The 20,509-nt window shown below is 40.0% G+C and overlaps 1 protein-coding gene and 1 pseudogene across 1 annotated transcript in view; one reads left to right on the top strand and one right to left on the bottom strand.

The window, feature by feature from the left end:
- FOXP2 (forkhead box P2) overlaps positions 1-20,509 on the bottom strand; it is a 698,448-nt gene that overhangs the window by 579,640 nt on the left and 98,299 nt on the right. The window contains exon 2 of the mRNA XM_070423754.1: positions 4,750-4,830. The gene's annotated coding sequence lies outside the window, so the exon portion shown is untranslated. The remainder of the gene's footprint in view (positions 1-4,749; positions 4,831-20,509) is intronic.
- The window catches only part of LOC139016742 (uncharacterized), a 110,773-nt pseudogene that overhangs the window by 45,365 nt on the left and 44,899 nt on the right, over positions 1-20,509 (top strand).

Below are 20,509 nucleotides of genomic sequence, written 5' to 3'. Positions count from 1 at the left end.
GTGTTATGTTCGCTATCTATGTGTCATATACATCCTTTATCATGTTGTGATGTACTCCCTCTATTCTTCTTTGCTGAGAGTTTTTATCAAAAATGGGTGTTGGATATTGTTGAATTTTTTTTTGCATCTATTGATATGATCATGTGATTTTTGACTTTCAAATTGTTTATGTGATGTAACACATTTATTGATTTGCAAATATTGTACCAGCCTTGCATCCCTGGAATAAATCCCACAAGGTCATAGTGTATGATATTTTCAACATATTGCTGGATCCAATTTGCTAATATTTTGTTAAGAATCAGTGATATTGTAGTGTCTTTATCTGGTTTTGAAATTAGGATAATGCTGGTCTCCTAAAAAGATCTTGGAAGTGTTCTCTCCTCTTGGATTTTTTGGAATAGTTTGAGAAGGATAGGATAGTTTGAATGTTTAGTAAAACTCCCCTGTGAAGCTATCCAGACGTAGGCTTTTGTTTGCTGGGAGTTTCCTTATTACTGCCTCTATTTCATCAGTTGTTATTGGCCTATTTCAGGTTTTCTGATTCTTCCTGATTCACTTTTAGGAGACTGTATTTTTTTTTAGAAATGTGTCCATTTCATCCACATTGTCCAGCTTGTTGGCATATAGTTATTCATGGTATTTTCTTACAATCCTTTGTATTTCTGTGGTATCAGTGGTTACTTCACCGCTTTCATTTCTGATTTTATTTATTTGGGTCCTCTCTGTTTATTGATGAGTCTGGCTAATGATTCATCAATTTTGTTTATCCTTTCAAAGAACCAACTCTTAGTTTCATTGATTTTTTTTTTGTATATCTTTATTTTTTAGTCTCTATGTCATTTATTTCTGCTATAATCTTTATTCCCTTCTTTCTACTTACTTTTGGCTGTTCTTATTGTTCCCTTTATACTTCTTTAAGTTGTAGGGTTAAGTAGTCCATTATTAATTTTTCTTGTTTTGTGAGGAGTTCTATGAACTTCCCTCTCAGGACTACTTTTGCTGTGTCCTAGGGATTTTGGGTTGCAGGTTATTGTGTGTTCATTTTCAGTTGTTTCCAGGAAGTTTTCTTTTTTTAAATATATTTTATTTATTTTAGAGAGGAAGGGAGAGGCAGAGAGAGATAGAAACATCAATGATGAGAGAGAATCATTGATTGGCTGCCTCCTGCACTCCCCCTACTGGGGGTCGAGTCCACAACTCAGGCATGTGCCCTTGGCTGGAATTGAACCTGGGACCCTTCAGTCAGCAGGCTGATGCTCTATCCATTGAGCCAAACCAGATTGGGCTCCAGGAAGTTTTCATTTCTTTCTTGATATCATGGTTAACCCATTCATCCTATCTAATAATAGACAAACATGGTAATTGACCGTACCTTTGCTACACCTCCCATTGGCTAATCAGCACGATATGCAAATTAACCACCAACAAATATGGCAGCTAATTTGCATACTGTAGGCAGGGCGGGACAGCGCCATCCCGCCTGCCCTGCCATCATCCGGGCCTGCTATCTGTGACCCAGGGCGGCGGGCATCCCATGTGCGACCAGACCCGGGCGGCCAGGCAGGGCAGCAGCGATCCGCCAGCCCACCCGTGTGTCCCGTGTGTGACCTGACCCAGGGTGGTGGGGTGGGACAGCGTGGCTCCTCTGTCACCCCAGCTTCCTCATCACAGCTCTCTTGGGGGCGTAAGCCTTTAGTCAGACATCCCCTAAGGGCTCCCTGGCTCCCAGAAGGATGTCTGACTGCAAGCTTAGGCCTGATCCCCCGGGGAGTGGGCCTAAGTCGACAGGTGGACATCCCCCAAGGGGTCCTAGACTGCAAATAGGCGCTGGCCAGGCTGAGGGACCTCCCCCCCCAAGTGCACAAATTTTTGTGCACCGGGCCTCTAGTTGTTTAATAATATACTATTTAGCCTCCATGTGTTTGAATGTTTTGGGGTGATTTTACTGTAGTTGATTTCTAATTTCATTCCACTGTGATCTGAGAAGATTCCTGATCTTATTTAGATCTTCTTGAATTTGTAGTTACTTTTTTGTGTCCAAACATGTGGTCTATCTTTGTGAAGGACCCACGTGCACTTGAGAAGAATATATATTCTGCAGCATTGAGGTGAAATGTTCTAAAAGTGTCAATTAAATCAATCTGATCCAGTTTGTCCTTTAGATTCACTGTTCCCTTCTTAAATTTTTGTCTGGAAGATCTATCTAGTGAAATCAGCAGGGTGTTAAAGTCTCCTACTATGACTATATTGTTGTCAATGTCTCCCATAAAGTCCTCTAGAAGTTTTTTAATATATTTAGGTACTCCTATATTGGGAGCATAAATATTTACCATGGTTATATCCTCTTGTCGGATTGATCCCTTTAGTAGTATATAGTGACCTTTACTGTCTCTTGTAATGGTCTTCATTTTGAAATCTATTTTATCAGATATGAGTATTACTACCCTAGCTTTTTTTTTCTTTTCAATTTGCATGGGAATTCTTTTCCATCCCTTCACTTTCAGTCTGTGTGAGTCCTTTGTTCTGCGGTGGGTCTCTTATAGATAGCCTATATATGTTCATGTTTTCTTATCCATTTAGCTACCCTACATATTTTGATTTGAGCATTTAATCCATTTACATATAAAGTTATTATTGATAGGTACTTACTTTTTGCCATTTTAATTCTATATGCCTTAGGTTTCTCTATTTCTTCTCATTACAGCAGTCCCTTTAGCATTTGTTTTAATACTGGCTTGGTGGTGATGAATTCCTTTAGCCGTTTTTTTTCATCTGGGTAGCTCTTTATTTCACAGTCTATCTTGAATGATAACCTTGATGGATATAGTAAGCCTGGTTTCAGATCCTTGCTTTCCATTACTTTGAATACTTCATGCCATTCCCTTCTGGCTGTAGAGTTTCTGATGAAAAATCATCTGACAACTTTATGGGAACTCCTTTGTAGGTAACAGTTTGTTTTCTCTTGCTGCCTTTAAGACTCTCTCTTTATCTGTAATTATGATGTGTCTGGGTGTGGGCTTGTTTGGGTTCTTCTTGCCTGGGACTCCGTGTGCCTTCTGAACTTGTGAGACTTTTTCCTTCAGCAGGTTAGGGAAGTTTTCTGCTATTATTTCTTCAAACATGTTCTCTATCTCTTTCTCCCTTTTTGCCTACTATGTGAATATTGTTATATTTCATGTTGTTCCACTGCTCTCTTAAGCTATCCTCCTATTTCTTAATTGTTTTTCCTTTCTGGTTCTCTGATTGAGTGACTTTTTTCTACCCTGTCTTCTAATTCACTGATCTGATCCTCAGCTTCCCCTAATCTGCTATATATTCCTCCAATGTTTTCTTTACTTGTGCTATGTCATTCTTTATTTCTGTTTTTTCATAGTTACTATGTCTTTTTTCATGCTGTTGAGTAACTTTATTATAATTATTCTGAACTCTATATCAGATAAATTTCTTATCTCAGTTACATTTATGTCTTCTGGTGAGTTCTCTTGTTCTTTCATTTGCTTTTTGTTGTTTTTTGCATTTTGTTTTTGTTTGTTTTTTTGTCTTTTCCTTTTGGCTACCTATTAGAATTTGTGAGTATGTATTAGATAGATCTTCTATGTCCCTCAATTTCTAGTGCAGGATAGTGGCAACCACTGCTTCTGTCTTATTAAATCAGGCAAAGACTTAAAGCCTCCAGAGACCGCCTCTGCCTGCCAACTGAATTCAGTCTTCAGTAGTCCTCAGACAATTGTTCACAAGTGTGTCTAGAGTTTTTCCAACAGGGTGGGGGAATTGCTGCTGCCAGGAGGCTAACTGTTATTCTCAGTCTCTTAATGGGCCTCAGAAACTCCACACAGTAGGGCAATAAGATAGATCAATGTCTTCCCCCCAGGCAAAACCACATGGATGGCAATGTCTGACTGAGAAAGATGTCATCCACAGTGTGAAAGAATGACTCAGCACAGGAAACCAGAGGTGTCTGCCTTATGACCTCTAACCCCACAGCCACCAACCCTGGCTTCTGCTCACACAGTTGCAGTCCCCTCTGTCCTCCCTATGTCAGAGCACAAGATGAGTGGCTGTGCTAGAAATTTTGTGCCTTGGCCCTTTAAGAGGGTTCTGCATTTCTAGATGTCTTTCCCTGGCAGACATTTTTTGTTTGTTTTCTGAAATATAAATCTGACGGTATTCTTCCAAGACCAAGAAAGCAAGGGATCAGGTAAATAGAAAATAAAGTCCTGCAGAGGACTCAAAGGTAACAGAAGACAAGAAGGAATTCCCAACCCACTAGAATAATAGATCTGTTCCTCATATAGCCTTTAAATCCAAGCATGTTTCACTTATAAAAACTGTTGCATCTAGTGGTTAGATTTCAAAGCAAATATCAATAGAAATAATAATATGATAAACATCAAAAACATCATAAGGATCACAAAACAAAATAGCTAAACAAATGTGGAAAGCAACTAGGTGCAGAATAAAATAAATTTTAGGGTACTTTGGAAAATCTAAAGATGTGGTTTTAACCCTCATTAGATTATGGCATTTGCTGTGTATAATACTAAATGCAAGCTTAGTCTTGTCAAATTGAATTTTCAAGAGAGTTTGAAAAAATCATTGTGTATGTGTGTGTGAGAGAGAGAGGGGGGGAGGGAAGGAGAGAGAGAGAGAGAGAGAGAGAAAGAGAGAGAGAGAGAGACCCAATTTTTAAAATAATTTTATATTTAAAAAATAGTAAATATTAAAAAACTCTATAAGGGACATTACCTTTTTTACCTCATGGTTAAATTGAAGTGGTGACCTGAAGACATGTATAACATGGTTTGTAAGGAAAATCTGAACTGATTTCTAGACAACGAATAAAAAAAATATATTTTAGTATACAATCCATTGAGAAATTCTTGCTATTTAATTGTATTACCTAAACAACTTGTGAATGCAATTTTTCATTCTCTCTTTTGTTCAGTTCCTTATCCTCTACTACCTCTTAAATAGCCTTACTTGAAGATTCTCGTTCTAATCTTTCTTCAAATTAATAATGACTTATATAGCTTGAGAATGTTATCTCAAACTGTCTCTTCATTAAAAAATACTCATGTTTTCTTAAATACAAACCAAAAACTGGCAGATGTCTATATAAAAGATCTTAAAACAACACTCTCTTCTTCCTCTACAATGACTCTTTCACTATTTCTCAAATTACAATTTAAATTCATATCTCTCACATCGACCAAATATCTTTGAACATCTCTCTCCTCATTAATCTTTGCAGAACATACCAGACCTAACAAATTGTCCAAATATACAATAGTTTGTATAATATATTGGACTGGCATAGGGGGAGGGGTGCAACACTTTAATATATAAATTCAATACATTTTACTTCAAATTATGCAAATAGTTCCCTGGTGTTTTTATGACAAGTGCATCAATTAGTGTTTAACAGAATGGTCTCCTCAATGTTTAACCAATACACTAAAACTTATTAAACCTAATGCCCTTCATCTTAGTATCAAATATGCCTCTCCTTTACTTTGTTCCTGTAATCTTTTCTGCATTCTAGAATCAACCTGAATGCACCATGTTCACCTTTACCATTCTTTAAAGTCTGAATTGGTTCCACCTAGAATGCCTTGCTCCTCTCAAATTCTACTTGTTCAAATTTTACCTTACCTTTCAACCCTCAATTCAATTACCATCACCTCCATGAAGCACTGGCTTATTTTCTTAACCGTAAGTCATCAACTCACATAGCTTTTCCTCTACAACTCCCTATCGAAAACTGTTCACTTAATCTACCATATAATGCATTTTTCCACAGATCTGATATCTTGCATTTAACTACGAACTATACGAAAATAGAGAATGTCTTGTCCATCTGTGTCTTTCTTAACAACCTAACTTTATTACAAAGATATTTCTAAACCATGTGACAAAGCATGGTGAGCAAGGTAGAAGCAGAGCAATTGTATAAATCAAACAAAGACAGTTATGTTAAACTCTTCTTAATTGTTTATATTAATTGATTCCAGGGAATTATTTTCACTACCATTATTTCCAAGTTCTAAATAAGCCTTTCAAAAATATGTCTCATACAGGACAACCATACAACTTACTTCTGTAAAAAATGTATTAGACAAATTTTACTAAGATAGTCAAAGCCTGGCCAATGTGGCTCAGTCATTGAGCATTGACCAATGCACCAAGAGGTCAGTAGTTTAATTCCTGGTCAGGAACATGTCCAGATTGCAGGCTTATTTCTCAGTACATGGTGTTCATGTGTCAGCCAATTGAGGTTTCAATTTCTCTTTCCCTCTCCCTTCCTATCACTCTAAATAATAATAATAATAATAATAATAATAATAAACATATATATTTTTAAAGATTGTTAAATAAAACACTTGGTTTTGAGGACCAAGATGGCAGCATAGGTAAACACCTGTACTCACTGCCTCCCACAACTACATCAAAATTACAACTAAAATACAGAACCATCATTCAGAACGACCTGAAATCTGGCTGAATGGAATTCCTACAACTAGAGAAGTAAAGAAGAAAGCACACTAAGATTGGGAGGAGGGGCAGAGGCGCAGAATGGGCTGGCCCAGCACCCATGTGTTGGACCACATATATCTCCACTGTGGAGGCCTTCTGTGAGAAGCCCCATACCAGTTCCTCAGCCCAGGGATCCAGAATTGAGAAGAGAAGCCCCCAAAACTTTGGGCAGTAAAAACCAGCAGGGATTTTAGCTCAGTGACATGGAGGCTGCTGGAGACCCAGGCAGTGAACTTATGTGGACTTGCTCCTCTGTGCTCCACTGATGAGTAGTGGCTTTGGGGGATTTAAGGACATATGGGGAGGAACTAGATTGCGGCATTGGGACAGAAACTTGGGGGTCGCTTTCTCACAGATGGGGTGTTCATAGGAGTCATTGTTCCTGTGTTGGGATCTCTCCTGTTGCAGGCAGCCATATCTGAGTTTCCATCAGCCAGGCTCACACTATTCACTCCACACTGGTGATTCCCTGAGATCCCACCCCATCCAATTTGCAGCCCCACCCAAGCTGTTTGCAGCGGTTTTTCCGTATGAATGGCCTGTCCTAGCTCAGGCTTTGGACTTTGCTAAAATCTCTCAAACAAGCAGCTGCTAGTGTTAACATGCCCTATTCCTATCAATAAGAAGCCAAAGACCCAGCACTAGTATGAGTCTCCCTTGCTCACAACTTGGCCTTGCTGGGCTACTTCTAAGACCAATACAAGTAGCAGCCATCTGCACATCTCTCTGTAGCTCCTGCTGGGTGGCCCCAGGCAGTGGCTGACTTTGCACCTTCTCAGGGGACCCCAAAGCCAGTCCACCAAGCAGACAGCTTTAGACCATAACAAATTACAACTCTACACATCCACAAGTGAGACACATCAAGGGGCAGACTCAGTGAGCACCAAAGCTCTACTGCAGCAAGTCCTGCCCCATAGGGGTATCTCCTGCACAGCAATTCTTCCACTGAAGTTGCAGCTGGTCCTCATAGCCAACTGGCCTGGAGGTCAATTTCTCTCAGTGAGAAAAACAGCAATTAAGGCTCAACTACAACAAGACTGTGCACACAGCCCACACAGGGACACTCCTAGAGTGCCCAGCTCAGGTGACTGGGGAAGCTAAGCCACTGGGCTCTACAGGACACCTACTACATAAGGCCACTTTACCAATTCCGGGAGACATAGCAGCTCTGCCTAATATAGAGAAACAAACACAGGAAAGCAGCCAAAATGTGGAGACATAGAAACATGTCACAAATAAAAGAACAGAAGAAATCTCCACAAAAAGAACTCAATTAAATAAAACTAAGAAAAATACTAGATACAGAGTGCAAAACCATGGTTATAAGGTTGCTCAAGGATCTTAATGAGAACTTCAAGGGACTTAGTGAGACTTTCAAGGATCTTAGTGAGAATTTCAAAGACATGAGACAGTCAGAAATTAAGCATACACTAACTGAAATAAAGAATAATTTATAGGACCCTAGCCAGTTTGGCTCAGTGGATAGAGTGTTGGCCTGTGGACTAAAGGGTCCCGGGTTCGATTCCAGTCAACGTCATGTGCCTGGGTTGCAGGCTCCATCCTCAGTAGGGGCCATGCAGGAGGTAGTCGATCAACGACTCTCTCTCATCATTAATGTTTCTAGCTCTCCCTCTCCTTTCCTCCCTGAAATCAAAATCAATTATATATATATATATATATATATATATATATATATATATAATTTTTTAAAAAAGAATAATTTACAGGGATTCAACAGTAGAGTAGAGGATTCCGAAAATCAAATCAACGATTTGGAATATGAGGATGCAAAAAACACCCAATCAGAAGAGCAAAAAGAAAAAAGAATCCAAAAATATAAAGATAATATAAGGAGCCTCTGGGACAACTTCAAGTGTACAAATATTCTCATTATTGGGCTCCCAAAAGGAGAAGAGAGAGAGCAAGGTATTGGAAACCTATTAGAAGAAATAATGACAGAAAACTTCCCCTACCTGTTGAAAGAAATAGACTTACAAGTTCAGGAATCCCAGAGAATCCCAAGCAAGAGGAACCCAAAGAGGCTCACACCAAGACACATCAAAATTAAAATGCCAAAGGATAAAGACAAAAAGAGAATTGTAAAGGCAGCAAGAGAAAAGCAACAATAAAAATTTAAAATAAAATACTTGGTCTTAAATACTTATTCTGAATTTCTGAATCAACATTAAAATTTAGAACCCAAAACAAAATTATAGGTTTGGTTTTTTTTTGCAAAGATCATATATGGTAATTTGTTTTAAACGATACAATAAATCTCTCATAAGGACCATAAAAGTTATTCTTTGTGTCTTATGAAAAATAGGATCAATGCTTACGTACCCAACAAACTGGAGTCACCTAAGGGGTTTGAAAGAGAAATACAAAATTACATTCTAAATGGTAATTGTATTAGTAGTACATTTTAGAAAACGGAATATTTAGACATTAATTATTTTAGGGAAAAGAAATTACCTACATAAAATGTTGGTCAAGCATGATGCCTGACATACAGCTAGTTGTCAGTGAATGACCAGGATCTTCTAACTGGGAGGACCCTGTGAATTTCCAAATCACCCCCAACTTTGGAGGTTTCCAGGAAAGATTCACAGAAGAAACTACTTTATGAAAAATCTCAGAGAGTGTAAATGGCAGAGATAGGAGTTGAGCTCCGTGTGAGACCCCCCCACTGCAAGGATGATGAGCCAGGTACAGAAATTCACCAAGGCAGAGAGCCCCAGATGCCTAGCAAAAGGAAAAAATTGGAAAGAAAAGAAGCTGGCCCCCCTGGTAACCTACCCTCCCTCACAAGATTTGGATCCCTGATCTTCCCCTCCCTAAAGATAACATCTAGGCCTCAGTTGCATTTCAGCTCCACGCACAGAAAAGCGGCAAAAACAGACAACTGATGCTGTGGCTGCCTCAGGACCAGCTACACTGACTAATGACTGACCAATTAGTGGAGACCCCGACCCTGAAAGAACACACCGGGAAAGCTGAATATTCTATTAAGATACGTCACTGAGACCTCCCCTAAGATTTCCACCTGCAAGAAAGAGATAAATATGCACAGAGCAAAAGACTCAGTGAGCCCTCCCCTCCAAGGAGCACGCCTGTGCCATTCCCCCACTGGCACATACCCCGACCTCTAAGGGACCGCATGAGACTTGCAACCAGGGGAGTAATGGGCAGCAGCAGCTGGTCCTGCGCCAACCCTCTGAGCCTGTCTCCAAGGCCCCCTTTTCTCTGTGTGGCCCAAGCATGTCAAACTCGCGGCCTGCAGGCCGCATGTGGCCCACAACAAATATTTTTGCGGCCCAGCCAATATAACGGTATGTAAGAAACATTTTAATAAAAATTTTGTAACTTAATTTTTACAATATCCTGTTATACATAATTACTAATAACAAACTACAACGTTCGCTAATGACTGATGGCTATAATGATGCTGCATTCATTCCCCTTACGCACCTTACATGCAGGCGCACCATTTCTCTCCACTAATACCAGCAGTGGATATTTTAGCAGCCGATGGCCACGTCATTAGTCTTCTACTGACTTGTTTGGTGTGCGCAACAGGAAATATTTCGTTTTTGTAGAACAAGAAAAATAGGTTTATTTGTGTTATGCTTATTAATTTGTGAAGTTATTCCGTGTTTGGCAATTTAATGTTCAGGAAAAAATATTAATTTTTATTAAAATGTTCTATTATTTTATGTTGATGATTACTCATTTATTTCAGCCCTTTGTATTCGGCATGTCTCTATCAAAATAAACTACGTTTCTATGAAAATTGCAGCTTTTGTTTTTTTGCCGCCCACATAAACTTAAACCTTGTTTATTTGGCCTCTATTAGACTTTGAGTTTGCCATGCTTGGTGTAGCTCTTCCCTTTGGATATCCCCAGCCTTAAATAAATTCAATTTTCTTTAATCACCATCTGAGATGGCTATTTAGCCTGCTTGCCTACCACCACACTATCTTTTCACTCAGTATAACTGTTCTAACCCAGTAGGCTATCCTTTTGGAACCAATACAAGTGGAATTTACTCAAAATTTAGTTAATATATAAGTAAACACATATAATATTTACTTTCTGTATCTGTATTTCAAAATAACTAAGTTCCATTAAGTGACATAATCAAAATGAGAAAATACTAATATTCTTTGTACATGTTGTCTATAATGTATGCTTATTTCAAGACACTTAGTTTCCCGTTAAACATATTCACTTATATAGTATGCATATATATAACTACAGAGTCAAATAAGGATATCAGACTTTCAAAACTAGTAATCTTCCATTCTCAAAAGAGCTTACCCAATATCAGCAGCAATAGATTCACATTTAAAGGAGATCTACTCATTTATGTATAATTTCTGAGTAGTTGATTATATATTAACTTATTTATGAGGTGTGGGGGGGAATCTCAGAGCAAACAAGCAGGAGAGGGAGAAAAAAGAAACAAAAAACTACCTTATCTATATTGCCCTGACAATTGAGTTTGGACAACAGTATTTTCTAAATGTAACCTATTCAGGGCTGGATATGTAATTACCTTCAGCTCATAGTCTAGACATTAATGCTTTCATAGTATTTAAGACTCCTTGTAACATGCTTGCAGCTTTAAGTAAGCAAGGATAAATCTTGACCAGATAAATTAGCAAAGAATGCAATAAAAGCTGCAATAAAAGAACTTTATCCTACAAACCTTCAAGTTGCTGCTAAATGAGTTTTCTTTGAAATGCAGATCAGTTGAACTAGATTAGTGAATTTTAGCTGCTGTCAACATCATAACAAAATACAAATACAATTGTTCACTGGCCTTATCTCCATGCTTCCATCTGCTGCCTTGTTATTTACTTTCCTTGATTTACTATGCAGATCTAAATAAAGCACATCAAGGAGGGCTTACAACACAATGGCTTCTTAAGCTTTATATCAAGGTATTTGAAACTGAAGCCAGGAAAGGGCTGCCATCAAAGACATATCTCTAATGAACTTCCATATCAGAGAAGGTTTGGTATTTAGTACTGCTGTGAAAAGAAAGAGCGACAAATCAGAATGGCCTATGAAAGAAAATGCCCACAAATCTTGATGAGATTAGCACATCTGAGAATTAATATCCCAATAAAAATGATGTCTGGTACCTTGAAGAGTTAACTGCCAACCTTTGCAAAATAATGCACCGTGTCAGGAGCAGGGGAATCATTTGACAAGGTTAAAAGGGCAGGGAAGAATTTTTAATTTTTCCCCCAGAGCTAGAAAATAATATTTTTACTCCTGTTTATTGTAAATCCATGTCAGAATGAACAGAATTCAACATAATTAACACAATTAACAAAAGATAACATTACTTTCTATGTCATATGCATTTTGCCCTATTTTTCAAAAAGAAATCAGAAACAACTTCACAGTAATGTAATCTAAAATGACAGCATGCAACATTTCTTTATCAATCTTAGTATCTCCCTTTTCTCCCCCACAGCAATATATGGCAAGACAGAGTAAATTTTTAGTCATTTTGCAAATCCTGAGGTGCCATTTTTATTACGTGCCAATATTCTTTTTAAGAAATACAGTAAATAAGAAAGGAATTTCCTTCAACTCTCTCTTGCCCCACCCGCCCCCAGCAATTTGTATACCCCATGTTATTTCTAATGTGCCTAATTTGAAGAAGACTATGATTCACAAACATTACTGAAAGTTTCCAACAAACTCTGCTTACATCACTATTTGACAATTTCTTTCCCTGAGCAGTAAGGTCTATAAACAAATGATATTTTTTTTTTTCCCTAAAGAAAGCATTTTAATCATTTATGTCATTCTATAGCAAAGAAAGATCCCACAAGCAAGCTCTGTTCCGCGGATCAATCAGTTCCAAACCAAAGTAGACATGTTGTGGACTCCAGTGCCTGGAAATGCTGCTGCAGGCTCACCAGATGATGAAAACTGAGGTATGCAGTGTAGGGGGCCCCAGGTGGCATTCAGTAGCTGATGGGCATGTCAAACTTCACAACTACCCTACAGTCAATGACAGCAAACACCTTCCCTGTTCTTGTCTCCAAACATAAACTTGCCTCTCTATCCTCCCTCTGAATTATGGGCAGCCTTCCAGAAACAAAGCCCCAAATAGAAACTATACAACAGAAATCACAGTTGTCTTTTTGCCGGATTCCATTTCATGTAGGCGACGTTCCAGGCTTTTGTACAATCACAGAGACTGTTATGGCTTCTTGTTTAATGGAAATGACAACATAACAGCATTGCATATGCAAAAGCAGGTGCTGGAACAGGTTTGACTACTCTTGACCTAAAGCATGTAAAAGAGGTTTATCTGCAACAGCTGTCTCAAAGGTATTGGTTCTGATGGGCAGTCAAAACTCCACCATCTGTAGAGTGTGCATTCAAAATGACAATATGAATTGAAAACTGACCAATAGACCTTCCCTTACCTTTATATATATATATATATATATTGAAATCCAAAGGTGTGTATTTTATTTATGAGTTCTAGATAAGGTAACTAAAATGTAAGTGTTGAAATGCAAAAACAGTGTTAAACCAATCATCTCAGAACAATTCTTTTCGCCATGTTGACATATTGTAAGATAACCAGTTACTAGATTTAATTATATTGTTATTTTAAAGAGCAAAGTTTTCAGAGAACCAATAATCAAAATGATTACTTTTCTGGATTTTTGCTACCCTAATTGTTTGCCTAAACTATCTTTATACTCAAATTTTATTTTTAGATCTTAAAAGTAATAGAATTGTGTGCGTGAGTTTCCTAATATCTTTTACTTTCAGCTTCAATTTAGACAGGCACATTTTTCTACTGAGATTATAATTTTCTTTATGATGAGAAGCTATTTTCTCCCTTGCACACTGAAGTAAAGAACTTGAGTCTGAACATGACCCCTCACTGAGCAGAAAGACTTGTTTTTAAGTTATATTTGCAGAAGGTAGTGATACCATTGCAATAACCTGGTTACTAACTAAAAACTGGAAAGGAGCAAAGGGAAGCTACAATTTAGATGCATGCCCAGTATTAGACAAGAGCAGGGCAAGGATGGTGGGCCAGGTACAGAACCTCACCCAGGCAGAAAGCCCCGGATGCTAGCAAGGGGCAAAACTGGGAAAACAAGAACCTCACCCCCAGGGTAGCCTGTCCTCCCCTCGCATATCACTAGCCATGTGGTTCGGACCCTGGTCTTTCATATCACTGGTCAGGCAGTTTAAACCCCCTGGTCTTTTCCTCCCTAAAGGTAACATCTAGGCCTTGGTTGTATTTCAGCTCCAGGCTCCAGGCCCAGAAAAGCAGCAAAACCAGGCAAGTGATGCTGTGGCTGCCTCAGGACCAGCTACATTGACTAATAAACCCCTCTGAGGCATGAAACCATCAGTGGAGACCACAATCCTGAAAGAACACACCTGGAAAGCTGATGAATATTCTATTGAGACCCTCCCCTGAGACCTCCTCTAAGATTTCCACCTGCAAGAGAGAAAAAATATGCTCAGGACAAACGACCCGGTGAGCACTCTCCCTCCAAGGATCATGCCCTGCCATTGCCCACAGGCACATGTCCCCCAGCCCTAAGCTTGCAACCAGGGGAGCAATGGGAAGTGGCAGCTTGTCCCGGGCGAGCCCCCAAAACCTGTCTCCAAGGCCCCCTTTTCTCTGACTTCTCAGTGAGCCAAAGCAGCCCAGCCCAGGCTCTCCTGCTGCTTCTTCGATGCCCTTCCTTGTGTCACTGTACTAAGTACATTTTTGCTGCCATCATCGACCCAATACCCTTTGACTCAGTGCTGTGTAGCCCTTCCCTTTGGATGTCATTATCCTCCATCCCCTTTTCCTTAAATAAATTCAAATCTTCTTCTGAGATGGCTATTTAGCCTGCCCACACACCACCAACTTCAACCTTTCTCCCAGTAAGGCCTGGGACACAGGAAGATGCTTAACTGTCAGTCACACCAGAATAGGCGTGGCCACTGCCAGGACATGAAATCTGAGAAACTTAACTCTTAATTCCTGAACAAAAATGTTCTCTCTCGCTCTCTCGCTCTCTCTCTCTCTCTCTCTCTTTCTCTCTCTCTCTCTTTCCCCCCCTCTCTGTCTTGCATGCTGGGCTCCTGGCTCTCCTGTAGCTGGGGGCGTGCTCCCCTGCATCCACCCACACAATGGACTGATGGACTGAAGCGAGGCCGATGCTATTCTGGACTCCACTCCACCATGGAACGGAAACTCTGGACACGGGCCTTGCTTCTAGTTTTATCGAAGACCCAGCTGCGTATTTTCCAGAACTAGTTTAAGAGACATGGGACTTTGCAAACTGAGGAATGTTACTCCACACAAATAAAAACCACTCATTCTCCTGAGGGAGTCTTAGAAGATTCCTTTTCTCAAGATATCACAAGAACCCGACTCCCACCAGCAATGGAGGCATTGCACCCACCCAATCCTCTAGCAACAGTAGCACCAAGAGGTCCAAGCTCCACATCGGATGCTCTTTCTATGGTCTAATTTGCTTGTCAAAGATGTTACAGTCACAGATCTACAATGGGCAGATGAACTGAGTAGGGCATTTAAAAATACACACAAAAATATTTTCCTTATTTTCTTTAGAAATAACAAATTAATCTTAAATAAATACAAAAGGTTGTAAAGTTCAAACAATCTTTGAATTATAAATAAAAGTATTTGGTGCCAACTGATTGAAAAACAGAAAATAATATGAATACACATACACAAACATATGTTTAAATTAATTAATAATACCAAGAAACATTGTCTCTGTTTTTGGAAAAAAAAAAACAAAAAACACAAAAAACAGAAGCAGCATTAACTGCACAGTTTTCAAACTCATTTAAAAATAAGAAAATATTTCATATACACAAGTTTCACAAAGATCAAACTTAAGTCAAACAGCAATTTATTATGAAAACCTTTCAAACTTGAGTGAAATACATCTACCTCTTTTAAATGTTTTTGCTGTTTCAATTATATATTTTGAAGTTTTGCTTTAGCCTCCAGAAACCTTAAAAATTTTTCTGCAATAGTACTCTTTTGTTCGCTTAGCTGTAATTTTGTTTGTCTATTTGTTTTTTTCATGCTGGAGAGACGGTAACTGAACATGGGAAAGAAGGAAGAAAACCTACTACCTGCAGGCAACTGGTTTACTTTTTCCTTTGTTTTTCCCCACTCTGTTTTATCTTGTTGCTTAAACACTTAAGAATTGAAATACCACTTAGAGAAAAAGGCAAGGGGTTCAATGGCTGTTTCTAACAACTGAGAAATCATTATGACCCCTTCAAAGCCTTTCGCATTTTTTTAAAACTAAAATTATTTACTTAATAGGTTATAACTGCCTTTTCTGAGCCACAGTAATCCATCATGTGAATAAATATTTAGACAATATTTTAAATATGAACTATGTATTTAACAAAATGCCACAATTCCAGGCTGTCATGTAAATACAGTCTGATCAAAAACATTCTGTTTGTACAATAAAAGCCCAGTTAGAAACACAATAGTTCAGCCAAGGACAGAAAATTGATATGTAGGAAAACCTCAAGAGCATAAAGTGACCACCAGTGACATAAACCATTGCAATTTTAAGAAGTTTAAAATGTTGTTTTGTTAAAGTAGATATCACATAAAGAACGCACGCCTATTTTAAGCAGATATTAATAAACCTTAAAAATTTACCATTTATAAATAAGAATTATATTTATTTAATAAGCAACAATGCAGCTCCCTCCCCCAGAAAAACCCACACACAATAGAGTGGCACTATATGTACTAACAGGGAATGTTTCCAGAAGCAGAATACATCGAGGATACATGTTTAAATTACCATATATAAAAAAATGACATATAGAGACACATGTTTACATATGCATCGACTATTTCTAGAAAAATGCCAAGGAACTGCTTATTGTGATTGTTCCTTGTAAGGGAGAAATGGATACTTAAGATAGTGCTTCCCCAATTTTCAATGACTCCTTACAGGGAAATCAAAACCAATTACATGGCACATTGGGACAAATGAAGGGCCAGCTTCTGAGGCTCCACCCTTTTTTGTTAGGGGAGTATAAAAACATGACTATCTCCCGCCCCCCCTTGCCCTTAAAGTAAAAGAAGCACAGAAGGCTCTGAGGTATTAAGTATTACCTGTTTTTAATAATTACATTAACACTGAACAAGTTAAATTGACCATTTAAAGTTTATCAGTAGAGAAAGGGACTTCATATAGCTACTCAATCTTTTTGCAGTTTTTTTTTAAATTAGTAGCTACTAGAAAATCTAACAATATTAAATGGTGCTCAAGGAATCCCTGTCTTTCTAATTTAAAAATGCTGATGATGATTCTGTTATCAGTGGGGAGGACTCTGTGTCCCAATGGAAGTGGGCTTTTTGCAATGTGACAGAAAAGGAGTTTCCTGAGACTCACACGGGAGAATGAGTGGCATTTATTTGTGTGGAATTAAGCTCCTGAGTTTCCAAGGTCCCCTCCCTCTCCCTCCACCCCACCCTGGAAGAAGCCCAGCTGGGTCCTCCCCAGGGCTAGGAGGAAAGCCGTTGCCCAGGGCTTCGGTTCCACACGTGCACAGTCCGGTACAGCATCAGGCTAGCTTAGCTTGTGCTTCCATCTGCAGTCCACGGTGTGTGGGGTCTGCATGGCCATCAGCCCTGTGGCTGCTCGGGCCGCATGGCGATGGAGGGAACACAGGCAAGGGCAGGGATGCAGGAACATAGCCAGAGGAATAAGAGAGGCACAAGAGAGAATTCTTGTGTCTGGGAATTATGTATTCTCGAACTGTGCATGCTGCAGTGGCTTCTCACCCTCTGGCCAACTGTTCCCAGGCTAGCCTGACAGGCCAGTACCTTCCCTTCATCATCCCCACGAGACTTTGCATGTGACCATCTTCCCTTTTGTTCAGTCCTTTCCCCAGGTGGTCTGCGGGGAATGGACCTGTGGTCCCCTGAGGAGTGTGAAGTTGCAGCTTCCTGATGAAGCTGCCCAGGTGGCCATGCTTTTAATGTCTGGTCTCCCCTTTGCCTTCTAGTATTCATAGCTGGCTAATTACAACAGTAATAATGATATGTATAAAATTTACACCAAGAGTTCTCAAGCCAGGGTTTCTTACACCATGTTTCACCATGATATGGTTACCACTTTCTTAGTATTTCAAGTAATACAAAGGAAATTATTATTTCACTCAAGATCAGTGTACTAAATATAAGTTAGATATTATCCATGATTCTGCTATATTTTATTTTACATTTCTTTTCAACACATTTCAGGTAAGTCAAAGGTCTTACGTGTTAGCTTAAGATGCTCCAGCTGACATTTAGTTTTATTTGATTAAAAACAAGTGGAAATAATTTATTATTGTACTATTTTAATAAATGCAGTTTGTTAGCTAGATAAAAAAGATTCAAACCACAGTGAGAGTTAATCCTATCTAATAATAGACAAACATGGTAATTAACCGTACCTCCACTACACTTCCCATGGGCTAATCAGCGGGATATGCAAATTAACTGCCAACAAAGATGGTGGCCGGCAGCCACGCAGCTGAAGTGAACATGAGGCTTGCTTGCTCCAGTGATGGAAGAAGCCAAGGTACCCTGCCTGCGGCGGCCCAGCTCTGAGCTCCGGATGCAACAATGTTGCAATTATAGAAGCTACACAAACCCCAGATACCTGCTTTCAGCCACCATGGCCTCAGAGCTTAGGGCGTCAGTGATGGCAATAGAGTTTCAATTATAGAAGCTAAATAAACCCAGATACCTGCTTTCAGCCAGCCATGGCCTCAGAGCTGGAGCCGGCTCTCAGCTCCAGTGACAGCTATAGAAGGTAAATAAATCCCAGAATAAAAAAAAAAGAGGCTGGGAGCTTCAGTCACCTGCCAGCCTGAAAACGGCCCTCAGCCCCTCACCCAGGCTGGCCAGGAACCCCAGTGCAGACCCCCACCCTGAAGGGGGTGTGACCAGCTGCAAATAGCCATCAGCCCGTCACCCAGGCTGAAGGCTGACCAGGCACCTAAGCGGGAGCCCCACCCTGATCCAGATCACCCTTCAGGGCAAACCAGCCTGCTCCCACCTGTGCACCAGGCCTCTATCCTATATAGTAAAAGGGCAATATGCAAACTGACCCTAACAGCAGAACAACTGGGAATGACTTGTCACTATTACACACACTGACCACCAGAGGGTAGATGCTCAAGGCAGGAGCTGCCCTCTGGTGGTCAGTACGCTCTCACATGGGGAGCTCTGCTCAGCCACAAGCCAGGCTGATGGCTGCCAGTACAGCAGTGGTGGTGGGAGCCTCTCCTGCCTCCTCAGCAGCGCTAAGGATGTCTGACTGCAGCTTAGGTCTGCTCCCCGCTGGCAAGTGGACATCCCCCGAGGGCTGCCGGGTTGCCAGAGGGATGTCTAATTGCCATCTTAGGTCCAATCCCCCAGGGAGCAGGCCTAAGCCAGCAAGTGGTCACCCCTGAGGGGTCCTAGACTGTGAGAGGGCACAGGCCGGGCTGAGGGACCCCCTACCCCCGAGTGCACAAATTTTTGTGCACCGGGCCTCTAGTAATAATATAAGAAGAAAAAGTCTTGGTGGTAGTTAAACAGCTAGTGTTACTGATGTTACTCTAACCTCAGCAAATAGCAGATGTGTACTGGAAAGCACTTTTATGCAAAGAAAATAATATTTGAGCTTACTGCACCTTTCAGAAAATATTTTATTTTGTTTTCATAGTGAAACTATGTAATAGCTTTTATTCGTTTTTATATGAAAAAGCTTATGAATACTTGCTTATTAATTATACATTTGGGAATTCCTTATTTCTTCTATGTCAGATGATGTAGGTGACCCAAAGAGAAAGGAAGAAATCAAGATCAGTGATCAAAAATTAGCAGGTAAAGACTGAAACTCAGAAAGAAAGATAAAGAGAAGAGGCTCTGAATTACTAGAGAAAAAAAAAGATAGATTCAATACTTTTCCCAGGGGGAGAAAAAAATCAAATAATCCAGGAAAAACATGAGGAACATTCAGGGTCATTGGGATAGTTTAGGAGTTCTTAGTACTGACTCTCACTCTGCCTCTAATGCCTAATCATTCAGTTGAAAATGTGCATGTCTACCATGTCCAGATAGTGTTCAACACTAGGATCAAATAAATCAGTTCCACAAGCTATATAAAAGCCAGGGTTAGGAGGGGAACTGGGCAACAACCAGTGTCCAATACTAATATTAATTGCATGGAAAGAGGAATTGAAGAAACTATAAGAATAAGGATGACTAAAAAGTAATCCAAACACGAAAGAATGAAAATCTGAGCTAGGACAGTAGCAATGGTGATGAAGTAAATAGGACATTTACACTAATAAAAGAGAAACATGCAAATTGGTGTCACTCCACTACCCTTCCCATTGGCTAATCGGGGCGATATGCAAATTAACTGCCAGCCAAGATGGCGGCCAGCAGCCAGGCAGCTTGAAGTAAACATGAGGCTTCCTTGCTTCAGTGACGGAGGACTCCAACGTTCCCTGCCTGCCACTGCCGGCCTCTGAGCTTGCAGTTTGAAACATTGTTACAAATATAGAAGCTAAACAAACTCCAGAAACCTGCTTTCAGCCAGCCGGGATCTCAGAGCTTGAGTTGAAACAGTGTTTCGATTAAAGAACCCAAACAAACCAGATACCTGCTTTCAGCAGCTGAGGCCTAAGAGCTGGAGCCAAGCCTCAGAGCTAAAGCTGGCCAAGAATAAAAAAAAGAAAAAAGAAAAAAAGGAGCGGTTGGGAGCTTCAGTCACCCGCCAGCCTAAAAACAGCCCTCAGCCCCTCACTCAGACTGGCCAAGCACTCCAGTGGGGACCCCCACCCTGAAGGGTGTGTGACCAGCTGCAAACAGCCATCATCCCCTCATCCAGGCTGGCCAGGCACCCCAGTGGGGACCCCCACCCTGATCCAG

The sequence above is a fragment of the Myotis yumanensis genome, unplaced genomic scaffold, assembly GCF_028538775.1.
Source record: "Myotis yumanensis isolate MYYU_CA2020_CCGP unplaced genomic scaffold, mMyoYum1.0.hap1 SCAF_9, whole genome shotgun sequence".
NCBI lineage: Eukaryota > Metazoa > Chordata > Mammalia > Chiroptera > Vespertilionidae > Myotis > Myotis yumanensis.
This window is presented reverse-complemented; position numbering and strand designations above follow the sequence as displayed.